Here is a 14,796-nt window from a genome sequence, read left to right as displayed (position 1 = left end):
AATCTTTCTTTTTTTTCCCCCCTTCTCTCTGATGTCACATCTTTGTTTCTGCAAAGGCGTGGGTTCAAACAGAGTTCGCGGCTGGAGTGGAAAAAATCTGGAGGGATGTTATCTCGGGTGGGATGATGGGAGTGACACTGACCAGAGATCAAATGATGAGATGTTAGATTGATTTGACCATCCTTTAGTCATGTCAGTGGTGACAAGTGCTTTCCGAGAACATGAAAATGAACAATAGATTCATTAAAGTACATTTGTCACTTCCTAACCATATAAAATAATTCAAACACCGACGACTCAAAACATATTTGCCACAGAAAGAAGTCAGTGTTTTGTCGTTGTTGTTTTATACTCATATCAAATCAAAGATCATTTGTGTGTCTAATGCTTTCTCCCTGCCAACTCTCTCTCTCTCTATCCCCACCTCCCACATACAGCATATACATACATGCTGGGTGGATACAGACATGGCCCCAGCATCAAAGAAGTGAAGATTGAAGACAAAGTCATTATGATTGAGCTGCAATCTGTTACCCCCCTCCTTGCAGCCTCCAGTGCTCACCCGAATAGATCTAAATGATATTGACAGTTGAATAAATTTTCTGCATGAAATCATGTCAGCTCGAGCATGCTGCCCCCCCACCCCATAGCCGCCGCTTTCTCCCCTCCTCTATAGCCCACTGGAGTGCTAAATAATTACATTAGTTTCCAGAGGCTAATTTGACTGAGAGCAATAATTCTGGTCCCATACCACCATAGCTGTTTTCATATATTTAATATTGGTATTGGTTACTGCAGTACCAATATTGTGTGTGTTGTAGATTGATAATTAAGAATTTGGACTGTGGTGTAGCTGCAGTGATGTCTGTCATCATCAGATATTAATTATCAGGTCACCTTGGTATTTCACAGAAGGAACTGTCACAGCAGCCACATCAATGCGTAATTTGCAAACACCTCCAGTGTTGTATCAACCAGTAAACATGGAGAAAGACTCTGTGGGGCCAATGCAGAACTAAGTGATTAATATACAGTACCTTCATATGGGGCACATGTTCTCATTCTGTCATAAAATAGAGGAAGTGCACATATGAAATCCAGTTGTAAAATTGTAGTTCCCCAGGTCCGAACACCGTGGCGACGGTGGAAACTCACAAAAAAACTGAGGACAGATCAATATATATAACAATTAAGAAAGCACTAGAACAATAGAAATTCACATTAGAAGTAATAAAAGTAAACACAAACCCTTCTGGAAAGCCAGTTAACATGCAATGTTATACCTGGTTCATTAAAAGAGAGTGCTTGGTCTATGCTTTGTTAATGCATAATGTCTTACCTGACTCAGACAGACTTCTAATAGATCCATTCATCATGATCTGTCTGTAAACAGTGTGACTTATGAGGCTTATATGGCCTTTATGTCTGTTTAATGACAGATTGTGAGCCTCTAATAGTCACTGTTTATTCCTTAAGAACTGTAATTTATGACTTCATCAGGTCTTTTATGTGTGTTTAATGACATTACAATTACAGAAATAACACAGCATTAACACGATGTATAATAGTGCGTGTTTACTGTTGGCGAATGCTTTGACCTTTACATGTCTGCAGACTACAGTACAATGGGGCTGTTTGGCTGCAGTTTCTTGAGATGGGTTTATGTGTTTTGGTGGTAGACACACTGCTGTCTGCTAGTGATGTTGTGTAACTCTGTTGGGTTTGACTGGTCTTTTCACTGCCGGAGTATCTGCCCCCTGGTATTTGGAACAGCGAACGTCTGACTCTTGTGACTACAAGACTGCATTCTCTTGATTGTGTGTGTGTGTGTGTGTGTGTGTGTGTGTGTGTGTGTGTGTGTAGGGGTGTGATCTAACAGCATAATAAAAGAGCAGTTACATCATCTAAGAAAAAAGACAGAATGCTTTCTCTTTGCCTACAGCTTTTCAGTCAAAACAAGGCGCTATTGGACTATTCTGTCTGTGTCTCAGAATTCATGTGAGACTCAATGTGTTTCCTATTAAAGCATGGCTGTGTGTGTTTTCACTGTTAGGTCATTGTCACATTAAAAAAATGACAATTTATTCCAAGTCTTTTTTCATGTACATCGTCATAACTCTTCTGGGAAGAGTTATGTTGTGTGAGACAGGAAGTACGAGGATTGGAGAATGGACAAAGGTCATTGGCTGCAGGGTTAAGGCAACACGGGTTAAGTAGCGTTAAAGCTTCCTCTCACTGAAAAGCCCTTTAATCCTGATGAGGACAAACAACTCGCTAAAGCACACACACATTCAGTAACACACACACACACGCACACACAAAAACACAGACTTTGCTGATGAGAGAACCAAGGGTCACCCTGAAGGATAAATGCTGATAATGATAAAAACAGTGCTTCCTCAACGCAACTCAAGACAAACACACAGACATATGTGCGCCACACATGTAAATAAAGTCCTCATCTGCTCAGGACATAAGTTGTGGTCATTGTATTTTTAGGAACCAAAATCATGTTGTGAGAGTCAAATGTGTTTCCCAGTTTGAAGGCCAGACACACATTTCCACTTCCCCTCGTCGCTCATCATCATTCCATCTCGCCGTCATTACCCCTGACCCCGACGCTCAAAGTAGTTTTACCCAAATTTCTCTGTCTCCCTCATCTCATCTCTGCTCCCTTGGCAGCTGTGTCAACACCCACAGGCCTCTAGCCTTAAACAAACCTTCCACACAGCCATTGTACACCATGCCACTCCCCTCACGCAGCTACAGGAAGGCTGCCCTGACAACTCTATAAATGCTGGCAGTCAGTCCCTGAACAACATTGATTTTGTTCCAATCAATCCAGAGAGATTGAAACGCATGGTAAATGACACAGCCTGTGTGCCATAGCATACGTTCCAGCTTTAATTGTTGCTGGGCAGACTCGACTGGCCCAAATGGTGGGTTGGTCCCGCGAGAGTTACGACAGCGTGAAACATCAGCGTGCTGTCTGTTTGCTGGAGCTCTGTGGGAGGCCCAGCTGTCAGCCATATCTCAAGTCTGACTGGACAAACTTGATCTCTAGCCAACAAAAATAGCTTTCACCATTATTTCAAACACTCTGTCCAGCAGTAATTCAGCACGAAACATCAAAAACATTTAAAGTCTTACTTAATTTAGGCGATAACAAGGCAAATTTAAATTTATTCATCTTACTTTCTGTATTATTATTGTAAAGAAATATTATGAAATATGCTCATTCACTTTCTTGTATCTGTCCATTAAAGCTAGAAAGGTACAAGCTGAGTTGAGCTAGCAAAGTTAACATAAAATCGGAAACAGGGACAAACAGCTAGCCTGCATCTGAACCAAAGTTAACAAAATCTCCCTACCAGCAGCTCACTAACTAAAATATATAAATTCATACAAAAACCAAAGTGTAAATTCACTGTCTTGGCTAGAGTTTCCCACTGTTTCAATTTCTTGTGATATGCTAACTTAACCGCCTCTTGGCCATAGTTTCATATTTAACAGCTATGAGAGTGGTGTCGATCTTTTCATCTAACTCTCTGCAAGATAGGAACTAAGCAAATCTCCCAAAACGTCTGTCTTTTCCTTTAATCATTACTTCAGTCATTTTTCAGGAACCACCATTTCCGTCTCCACCTATGAGCTTTTGATTGCTAACATAAATTGATATTGCAGGCCCTTGTTGGCGGAGCGTATGCACGGTCAAGGAACTGCTGTGGCTGTTATTCTAGCTGTCAGGCTTTGTTTACCTTTCATTCGAACATTTTCCTGTCTCTCATTCCTAAGTTTTGTATGTTTTCTCTTCACCCCGCCTGTTATTTTGTGTCATAACAAAGTGAGTTATATTCCCTCCTCCAATACTTTTCTCATCCTCTCTCCTTATGGTTGATTTTGCTGTTTATGTTTCCACTCCATCATTCTTCTCCCCTCGGACGGAGCAGAGATGAGACAAGGCTTGCTATTCTACTCTGTGTGATGTGGGTTTTAGGCGTGTTTGTGTGTGTGGTATGGTTTCGGCACAGGGTATGTTTCAGAAAATATGTCGGGAGAGGTGTGAGCGAGCTGTGTGACGTCTGCTGATGCAGGTCTGTGAGTTTGTGTCTTACGCGAGCTACATCATGCTGCATTTTTATCTTCCTTCATCTTTATGGACACAGATTGTGAGAGGGTGGGGTGGGGTGGTGTAGGGTGGGGGGAGTCTTGTGCTGACAGGCAGCCTGCTGCCTCCTGACTGTAGAAAAATATTAATGTACCAGTGAGCAGGAACACTGCCAGCACTCTCTTTCTCTCTGTTTCAGTCCATGTCTGATTGCTGGGAATGACTTCTAGACTTTTATGAGTTTTGCTGCTGGACCTGCCGCAGGCTTGGCTTAAGGCCCTGACAGGGATCAGAGTAGCATAACAGCACTCACACTGGGACACACACACACACGCACACACACACACACGCACACACACACACACACACACACAGTGGCAGTAAATGTGTCTGGTAAGAAATGTGAATCATATGTACATGTCCTCCCTTTTCATCCCTGGAAATTCTCAGTGGTGATGTGTTATGCCACTGGTTATACAGGAGGCTGCTGGACACTGGTCGCAGCATTCACTTAGAGACACACACACACACACACACACGAAGGAAAAGGAACAGTTTGACCACGTAGAAAACCTGCAGACAACCTGAACAGCCTTGGGCCAGCAGACTGGGGATTATGCCAAGCTTGAGCGGCTGCCTAGCGAGGCAAAGGGCACTGGGAGCAGATGTGACGTACTGCTCAGAATCCAGTACGTAATCATATACGACAGCAGAGCTGGTCAGGGATAATAAAGATAAACATTTGCTCTTCAGGTTATTTCCTGAGCCTGGTGCTAAATTTGGACTGGTGACTGCCAAGCAGTATCTCGCCCAACTCGACCAACCTGTGGCTCAAGGCCATTTCCTATTGGCTTTTCTCCTGCTCTCCCTCTCTCTCTCTTTCTAACAGATATGATAATGTACAGTATACAGACTTTATGCTGACACACAACCAGAGAAAATACAGAGAGAGCAAAATTTTATTAATCAGTGACCAATGAGTGCACATGAATGAATGGATAACCTAAAGTAGAAAAGATAAAGAGTGAAAACATCGGAAAGGAGTGAGATGACCTGAACAAGGCTCGTTTGAGGTGACGGTGTGTTGTAACAGCAGTCGAGCAGAAAGAGCAGAGAGGTACTGTCCCTGTTCATAAAAAGCGCTCACTGCCCTTTGTGTTTGGTTTAGAGGAGAAGTTACTGCTGACCACATCAACCACAGACCTTTAACTCACGGCGCAAGCACTTTCTGCATGACCTTCACATTAGAGTGGTTTTAAACTGATGTCTGGAGTTCAGTCAAAAAAAAAAAAAAGGTAAACTAGAATTGTACTTTTCAGAGGACAAAGGCTTAAGTCCGGTGCAGTGCCCTATTAAAGTACAATTCAGTACCCTTTCTTTCAGAGTTGTTTTTCTACCCCTTCCATTTGTACTTTGAAAAGGACAACTGTGACCAATAAGCACCTTTAAGCAAACAGCACCTTTAAGCAATGATATAATCATTAGGGAATGTAAAGAAAAAGAGTGCTGTTTCATTTTGTTGATTCTGCACGGGCCTGCCACCCACCAAACTTCTCATTTGCTTTAATGGGGTCAAGCCAGAAGTCCTGTGGCCACAACCTTGAGGGAATACTGTGACATTTTGGAAAATATGCTTATTTGCTTTATTGCTGCAAGTTAGATGAGAGGATCAATAAGACTGGAAACAGGTGTAGACAGCTAGCTTGGCTCTGTCCAAAGGTTAAAAAAATCCTCCTACCACTTTTTCTAATTGTGCTATGTGCCACACTGTGTCTTCGCTGGGAAGAGGCAACCAGCAGAGACTCCATGAGGTTTTTGCTCCCAGTCATGCCATAGTCCAGCATGTAATCCCTTTGGTTTCTGTGCAGATTAAACAAAAATAATTCATTCATTCATTTTCTACCGCTTATCCTCTAGTAGGGTCGCAGGGGCTGGAGCCTATCCCAGCATCTTTTCGGGCTTTCCCCATTTTTGCATGTCTTTGGACTGTGGGAGGAAGCCAGAGTACCCGGAGAGAACCCACACTTGCACGGGGAGAACATGCAACTCCACACAGAAAGATCCCACGGCCGAGCCGGGACTCGAACCCGGAACCTTCTTGCTGTGAGGCGACAGCGCTAACCACTGCACCACCGTGCAGCTCAACAAAAATAATAGACTAGCTCTTTTCCCATCTTTCCACTCTTTATGTGATATACCAAGCTAGCTAAACTCTCCATCCCCTGGTTTTAGCTATATAGCTAACATGGCTTTGCATTTTGAATTGTAATTTTTTGTACAGATTAAATAACAATATATAACATGTTAATTATTGAGATTTTGAGGTGCTGGTAGGGGGATTTTGTGTCCTTTGGATAGAGCCAGGCTAGCTACCTCCGCTGTTTCCATTCATTATGCTAAGCTAAGCTAACCGGCCGCTGGCTGTAGCTCGATATTTGCCATTCAGACATGATAGTGGTATTGAAAAAAGTGAATAAGCTTATTTCCCAAAATGTTGAGCTGAAATAGGCTACTTACAGTATCTGCCTGCACAGGATGAAACTGAAACTGAAACTTTATGACTACCTCTTAATTTGAGTGTGCACCATAAGTCATTCATTTCTGCTCATCTGTCTTTTGTGTTGACTTAGGTTCTTCAGGCCTGGAGATTTACATTCACCTCCACGGACTGTGATTGACTTCAGAAAAGCAAGAAACTCGTTTTCGTTCTCTTGAGTGGCCAACGGACCAACACTAAAGCAAAGGTCTTTCACTTTACTAGTGCAGTGAAATTAGATGCTCTTATTTTATTATCACTCAGGGGAATTAAGATTGAAACTAACTTTGATCACCACACATTGTGACACATACACACACACTTTGATAAATATAAATATTTAATGATCCCCAGAATGAACATTAGAGCAGTAACAAATAACAACTCGGGCCTGGTAATAAAAATTTATAAAAAGCCAACCTAAATTATTCTTGCTCTGACTGCAGTAGTTCATATTGGAACATAGGTCTGTCTGGCCTCTCCTGCAGTGCACCTTGTCTTTTTGTGGAGGTTTAACATACTGCTGGCTTTGACAGGGCTACTTCTTCTCACCTCTAACTGTGTGCATTTACTAAACACTGGCCTGGGACTGATTACCTCCCCTCCCTCTGCTCTGGCTGTCTCTGTATATGTCTGCTGATGTTGTTTAGAAGAGTGCAGACCGCTTCAAATTGTCCTCAGCGTGGAATGGAGAGCTGCAGCGCATTCTTACATGTCACTTTTTAGCAAAACACACAAGCAGAGCGCCTATTCTCTGTCTCCACATGGAGTTTGCAGTGTGGGCAGAGGGTGATGAATACAATGGAGAGAAAATAGAGGAGAGGAGAGAGGGGGAGTGGGGATGAAGGAGAGTGCGTGGGTGAGCAGATAGGACTGGAGATGAGGGGGAGGGGGGCAGGTTAAGTTGGTGCCTACACAGGGCTCTATCCCACAGGCTCTCTCCTGTCTCCCACGCCTGGCCCCTCTAACCTGGCCTAGCTTCTGTTTAATGTCTGGCTCTGTCACACCTCGGCCCACTCCCTGGAGATCTGCATGTCTGTGGAGTAAAGTACATTTCAAACTATTTCTCCAAAAGAAACAAAACACACTAGAGAAGACTTCAGTGTGGATTTTTTGGGCCTTTCATCTCTCAAGCAGCTTCTGCTTGGCTGCATCTTTGGCTCTGTTTCTCTTGTGCCTCTATTTTTTTTAGGACTTGCGTTTGAAAATATCATTTTATCTCAGCTCATTTAATTTAACCCCTTGCGTGTTCAAAATACTCAGAAATCACAGTGTCAGTCTTTTAATTGACTTTAATTACCTTTATTTGGATGTAAATGAGTGTTAAGTTACATTTCTGGTGATGAGGAGGTTCAGGTCATGTGATTACTGAATTTGAGACTGTTCTCTACATTACCTATATTTATGTTTTTGCTCAAATTGTGATACAGATGATGATATAGATCATGATGAGCAGAAGGTTTGCACTAGAAATAGTTTTTCTTCATGTGTGATAGTTAAAAACAATAGATCTCAGAAGAGCAGCTGTAGAGTCAGTAGGGATTCAATCCATACTCATACTTACATGACCTAATAATTTAGTCAGAGACACCATTCAAAGAAAGTGGTTATATAATTAGATTTGTTGGACAAAGCCCTGCTCTATGAGGGAGCTCTCAAAGTATCCAAGCAGCGGGGTTGCCAGGGTTCTGGTGAAAGAACTAATCCCCAGTTAATAAACACTCAAATATTAAATCTTAGTTAATTTCCACATATGGAGGGTTGGTGGTCAGTGTTATGGCAGCACAGCCAGTAGCATCTCCACATCAAGATGAATAACATTTTACTTGAGCACATGATTATAACTTCTCCTATGAAAACATATTTTATGTTGTTACAACTGTGTTGTACCATATTGTCTCTTTGCACTGGCCCCCACTGATAGATTATATAGTTGAGGTGTTATAGTTGTTATAGTTGTTGACAATTACTTTCATAAAAACCTCTGCTTACAACTGGAACATAACTCTAACACTAAACATTTATTAATTGTTTATAAGCAGCCTATAAATGCTAAATAGAGGGGGTTAAAGTGAAGTGTCAGGATACAATTGCTGCATTGTATACCTACCTGATTAGGATTGGACATTACTAGTCAGCTGGAAGTCAAACAGCTGATGAATGGGCCAATGAGCATTAAGTATTAATGATTAATATTAGAAATAATGTCCAGGCAACTAAAATAAAATATAAGACGATAAAGAAAATGGGTGGGGTAAATTCACACAGCACATGCACTTTAGCTGTAGCATGAAAGCGGTTTCTTTGTTGCTAGCCTAATCTTTTTACTTTTTCACCACTGCTAGCTACAACATTCATGCTGGTAAGGCCACTGGGTTAAGATGTTTGAATTGCAGTTGCAATAATCACAGTCTACTCAGGTACTAATATCTATTATGTCACATGTAAACCCACTGAATGTCTCAGCTGGAATACTTACACAAGAGCCTGAATAGGATTTTCTGTCTGAATGGTGGTTTCCCTCCTCGCTGCTCCTCATTTGCTTGTGTTGGCCAGGAAACAGGTAATACTTTATCAACTGCTGGTCTACATAATCACTGAGATATTCAGATCCACATGAGGGCTGGATGAGCAGATTAATAGTATTGACGAATCCTAATTAGCGTCATGCTTATTCAAATGATTAATGTGAACAGTTGTTAAGGAGGCAGTGTGTCTCCAAAATAGACCCAGAGGCTAGATAATAAAGTAATAGCCTATGATTCACACTTTTCGCCGCTTTAATGAGAGACAGATAAAAAAAGACGGGGAGGTAAAGAAAGAGAGAATGACAGAAAAGTAAGAAAAGGGGGGGGAAAGAGCGAAAGAGAGCAAGTATTTTGTGTCACTCTGCTGTTGTCTGCCTGCCTTCCTGCCTGGCTCCCCCCAATGTTTTTACACCTTGAGTTTTAAGCAGCGATGGGATTAGTTTGTAGGATTGTTGGCTTGCATTGTGTGCTGAGAGGATAGGCAGTGAAATCCCTTTTTCAGCCACCACTACTTATCCTTGTCCCTGTGTTGTCTCTTTCAAACAGAAGCGCCTCGCTCTACATGCATGTAATCTAGGTGACAAGAGAGAATGAAAGGAGAATTGAATGTGTATGAAGGGAGTGAAAATGGGACAGCTGACAGAAGGGAGAATGCAGAGATGTTGGAGTAATAGAGTTGGGAGGAAAAAGAGGGAGGGAGTGGGGCTTAATGTGGGCTGACTGTGGCATACAGGTAGCCCCCTATTCTTTCGTTCATTTAAAAGTGGGGTACAGGACCAAAACATGAGCACAGTGCATTTATGTCTGACATCAGCATGTGAATAATTCATCCTCAACTTCATGCCTGAATTATTGATGTCTTAAAGAATACAGAAACAGGCTGCAGAAAACAGCAGTCTGAAGGGAAGGAGCATGATGCAAGCCGAAGAAAAGAATTATGATTTCATCATTATTTACAGTTTCATACCAAAATGAGTTATTCACCAAATGAAAAATGTGACATTTAATCAGATAAAAAATGCTTACTAGCATGAAAATAAAACTTGTGGTTTCATATATTTAAGTAACTGCTTTTAATTCACAAAATAATAACATTTCAAACAATGCTTGTGTAGAACAAATCTCAAAACACGTGTCTCACACAGGAAACGCTTGATTATCCGAAAGAACCGAAAAGAAATGGTTGGCCCAGGTACAGCAGACACCAGCTGTGTTCATAAATACTGCATAGTAATAGAATGCAGTGTATGTTTAATGTAACTATTGGAGAGATGGCTGTGAAATTTTTGCACAGACATTCATGGGCCCCAGAGGATGAATTCTACAGACTGCGGTGAACCTTTCCTTATCGCCACTGTGAGCTCACCATTTCTGGTTTCGAGTGAAATATTTTGACAGCTACAGGATAGATTCCCTTGGATTCCATTTGCTGCAGAATAAATTGTGGTCTCACTGCTTATCCTCAGATAATCCTCAGGTTGGTTTATGACAAAATACCTGCAAAACTAATGAAAATCCAGCCTCAGCTGCACTTTGTCCTTCACAAACATTAACCTGCTATCATGCTGAAATAAGGTGAGGGACAAGGTAAACCTGCTAAATATCTGCATGTTGACATTGTCATTGTTAGCATGCTAGCATGGTTAGCATTAGCTTTTTAGGGCAAAGCGCTGCTGTGTCTTGTTTTTAAATATATTGCTGGAGATGTTTTACCTTTTACCTTACCTTTTTTTTAGGGGGACAATATGCTTTGGGACATTGGTTTACATGAATAGCGCACTCAAAAATCAATATGATTTAGTAGACATACTCAATGAATTGAGTATAGTACACACAGTACATACTGAAAAACTGCTTAGAATATGTATTTCCTGTGGAATTTGGATACTACAGTTGAAAACATGAAGTATCTCTGCTCTCTGCTAGCTGAATGGTTGGATGGATGGTTAACGGGTAGATTGAAAAATGGATGACGGGGATCTACTGAAAGCCAATAATTCTTATTACAGAATGGAAGAAAGAGACCACCCATTTGTCTTTTGTTTACTTTGTTATCCCCCTTCTGCAGCACCCTGAATGATAACGTGTGTGTGCTTACGTACATCTTTCTGTGGGTGTAACTGTGCGTGTGTGTGTGTGTGTGTGTGTGTGTGTGTGTGTATGTGTGTATGTGATGGCTGTGCAGCCTTCTCAGGGAGGCACGGGGCCCAGACACTTGGAATCATTTAGTGAGAATTTCGAGTGTGGGAGGAGAGGAATGTGTGCCCAGATAAAAGAAAGAAAAGTGAAAGAAAAACAGAGCAAAGAGAGGGGGTGGAGAGTGCAAGAGATAGACGCAGATATAGACAGAGAGAGGGCAGGCAGGGAGAGTGTGGCAGGTGAGGAAGAGGTGGAGGGAAGATAAGGGGGTGGTGGTGATGGGGCGGGGGGATTTGTGCCACCTGAGAGAGAAACATTTGGAATGGAGGAAGACAAGATGAAGTCGAAGACGGGGGTGAAAACGATGGTGCGCAGAGGGAAACAAAACGGAGAAAGGGAGGCAGAGCGCAAAAGACAGAGATCTAGAGCAAATGACAGACAGTGGGAGCAGCAGAGAAAGAATAGAAGAAAAAGGCTCAGAAAAAAAGTACAAGCTGCCCACTCCTTACCTACTGTTCTCCATTAAGCTGATTTTTTCAAATGGCTCTTGCAGGTCTCGCTTAGGGGGAACATCTATTCCTATCACAATGCTGCCTACACACACCTCGCAGTGACAGGCAGAGCGGGAGAGAGAGAAAAAAGGGGGAGGTGGGGGGGCACAAGTATAAATCAACGATGATTTTAAAAAAAGAAATAGTAGAAAAAGGAAAGGAGGGGGAATGTCAGTCTATGTGACTGGAGGTACAAGCCAAAAGTACAACATATTGTTTTTATTATTGGTAATACAGAGGCAAATATACAGACAGGTAACAAATTAAAGAAAAAGGCTGGAATAAATGAGTGGGGAAACATAACGAATGCACAAATAGCTGCATGGCAGGGTACAATTAAACAGTGAATATCCCATCATGCTCTGTGGTATGCATGAAAATGCTGAACAGGCCCAGTTGTTTCTGATTTTGTATCAAGATGGCCAGAGGAAAAGATCTAAGTGGCTTTGAAAGAGGTTTGATTGTTGGGGCATAGATGACAGGAGCTTCAGCCACAGATACCGCTCAGCTGGCTGGTTGTGGCACACCACTTTTGATCCTGTGTGTTCCTTTTGAATATCCATGTATACAAACTGTTGTAACCTCTTTTCCTCTTTTCTGTATATCTGTCTTTATTTTTTCGCTGTTCGCAAATATATCCTCCCACATTTCCTCCTCGTGCTTCCGGTCTTTCTTCCCTTCCCTGGTCTGTGCCAAAGCTATCAGCCTTGTGTGAGTATTCCTCACTGCTGTGTGTGTGTGTGTGTGTGTGTGTGTGTGTGTGTGTGTGTGTGTGTGTGTGTGTGTGTGTGTGTGTGTGAGAGAGAGAGAGAGAGAGAGAGAGACTGTGTATCTGTAGGTGTGTGTTTGGGTGTTTAAACATGTGTGTTTGCAAGATAGTCAGATAATTCCCATTGAATACAAATGACTTTCCAGCTTTTCTGAGGGAGTTTGGAGTGCTGGTAACAACCTGGAGGGTGGATGTCAAATGTGGCTTTAAATAAACAGAATTATAGAAACTATAAGCTTCAAATTAAAACTTAATTCTTAAATCAGTCTTGTTAATATCATTTTTTCTGCCAAAATGAGAGAAAAGGCCAGGCTATAAGCAGCATTTATGTAAGCTTTCATGCGAGTTGAAAAGGCAAAGGATTTGATGAAAAGTGTCTACCCATGCAAATCTGCAATTGGCCTCGTGACCCAGCTGATGAGCTATGTAGTTTAGTTGGAAGGAGTATACACTGAAAACAACACCAAATCAGCGACCATTGTTCACTATCGACAAGGACCAATCCCTTGCCAGCCCCACGCCTGCAGGTCAAGATGATTGCCATCCAAAATCAATCCCAGAGCGTAACGTGTGCATCTGTATGGCCATTCCTCGATCTTCAAGGGAATAATATGCGCAGGCTACGAATTAAAAAATCTAATGACAAATCAGAGTTCAGTTGATGGACGTGAGGAGCTATTGACCAGCCGAGGTCACAGAATGAACTGGGCCGAGCTGACCTTCATGGTTCCTGGCGACGAGGTGGGCACATTCAATCTCACTTGACCCACTCAGCTTTGACCCTTGACCCCTGGCAATGCTACCCCTGTGTGAACTCTCACCTCCAGGGATCAATAGCTCTTGACCATCGCCTCAGGCCTTTGGTCAGAGCGCTGAGGGCGATGGAGGACGGTGGAAGTGGGGTGAAGGCCGGTAGACGCGGCTGACCTCAGAAGGCAGGGCCACTGACCAAAGATGATGTAGGAGATTTACACTGAAATTGGATCTGATGAGGGGAGAGGGACATTGGAATGTAAATCAGTATTTAAATTTACAATACATCAAAGCAAAGAAATTTAATCCTTTTCTGAATATCACGATAACGGGGAAATTTTGACTACAGACTTCAAAACCTCCAAAAAGAAACTTGAACTCAGTGAGAGGAATCCTTTCAAGCTCTCCCAATCTATTTATGTCATACATGGATACCTCCCTCTTCACTTCAAACTAGGTTTCCACATTTTGAGCCTTAGTTATTGTGGTTTTGTTGTGTAGTTTAACAAGTCAGATCACTAATCCTCTTATGCTGGAATGGTGTAGCAGTGTGGCATCTGAAAGTTGAGCTTCCCTGCATTCTAATCAGCAAGGTAAAGTTCTTTGATCTCAAGTTGAAAAAGCTTCTTCAGTTTCTGCTTTAGAGATGATACTGTGCATGGTAGCAGCTTTGTGGTCTAAAATCCCTCTAGCATTTGCTCTGCTGTTGCCACAGACTCTGGTATTAGGCTACTTACAAAAACAGCCATTTCAATCCTTATTCCCATATGACAATTTCCAGCCTCATTTTAAAGTTAGGCTTGAACGTCTGGATTTCAACACACATAGGATCACACCGGCAAAACGCACACACTAACGACTACATAGTGGGTCTCAGTGGGTGTCGGAGAGATATGCTGAGGGTGTTATAACAGCAGTGAGTCATCAGCAACATAACACAACAGAACACTGAAGGCATTCTGGTTTCTGAATACACTGTGCCGATGCAAGTGCGCTAGACAATACGAGAACTACTAAAACTAAAACTAAAACTACAGGTGGCATAAGTGAGACTCTGTAGCTTTTTGAAAGAACAAGCAACACATGGATGCGCTCACAAATGAAATGTTGAATAGGGCAGCATTAAAATACACTCTCGCTTAACTCAGTGCGCTCAGGGGTTTTGCTGCTACAGCCTGACTTGGTCTGGTATGACCACCTAAGTGAACAACTTCATCACTTTGACAACATAAATGTTAAATTAAGTAAAATGAATTGCAGTAAATGAATAAAACACAAGCAACTAAGTAGCACGGATGAATACAATCACTCAAATGCTAAAAAATAAGATAATGACAATTAAGCTATGCCTATTTTAACATGATTGCCTGAATCCTACATTACTGGAGATGCTGGCAACATGTAATGTTTGC

Source organism: Seriola aureovittata, chromosome 6, assembly GCF_021018895.1.
Source record: "Seriola aureovittata isolate HTS-2021-v1 ecotype China chromosome 6, ASM2101889v1, whole genome shotgun sequence".
Taxonomy (NCBI): domain Eukaryota; kingdom Metazoa; phylum Chordata; class Actinopteri; order Carangiformes; family Carangidae; genus Seriola; species Seriola aureovittata.
Note: the sequence above shows the minus strand (reverse complement) of the source record.